Below are 839 nucleotides of genomic sequence, written 5' to 3'. Positions count from 1 at the left end.
GACTTGCCTACGTTCTGGATGCTTCATGCACAAAAAACACAGCAGCAGGTGACACTCATGGTGTACCTACCTCCACACATGTTGCATGTACACTGGCCCTCCCACACACACTGCATGTACACAGGTCCTCGCACACACACATTACATGTACACTGGCCCTCCCACACACATTGCATGTACACAGGCGTGCACACACACATTGCATGTACACAGGCCTTCCTACACACACTGCATGTACACAGGTGCACACACACAAACACTGCATGTACACAGGCCCTCCCACACATGCTGCATGTACACAGGTGCACACACACACATTGCATGTACACAGGCCTTCCTACACACACTGCATGTACACAGGCCCTCCCACACATGCTGCATGTACACAGGCGCACGCACACACATTGCACATACACAGGCCTTCCTACACACACTGCATGTACATAGGCGCGTGCACGCATGCACACACACACACACACACACACACACACACACACACACACACGTTACATGTACACATGCCCTCCCACACACACTGCATGTCCACTGGCTCTCCCACACGCACGGCCAACACCGTGCTCACGCACGTGTGCAAAGTCTCCCCCCGTGTGAGGATGCGGCGGCTGCGCGGCAATCCCCCCGCTGTGGTGGCGGCTGAGGGCGCCCCCATCCCCGCCCCTGCACGGGCATCCCCCGGCCCGTCCCGCGCGGGTGTCTGGGGTCCAGCACGAGGCCGAGGCGCAGCGAAGGGGCTGCCGTGCCCCCGGGGTGCTGTGGAGGAGCCTCCGGCGGGACGCGCTCCCGTGCAGCACGTCTGTCGCCCCCGCCCCCCCCCCCCG

Source organism: Alligator sinensis, unplaced genomic scaffold (assembly GCF_000455745.1).
Source record: "Alligator sinensis unplaced genomic scaffold, ASM45574v1 scaffold112_1, whole genome shotgun sequence".
In the NCBI taxonomy this organism is placed as follows: Eukaryota; Metazoa; Chordata; order Crocodylia; family Alligatoridae; genus Alligator; species Alligator sinensis.
The sequence above is the reverse complement of the archived record's forward strand: the minus strand, read 5'-3'. Positions refer to the sequence as shown.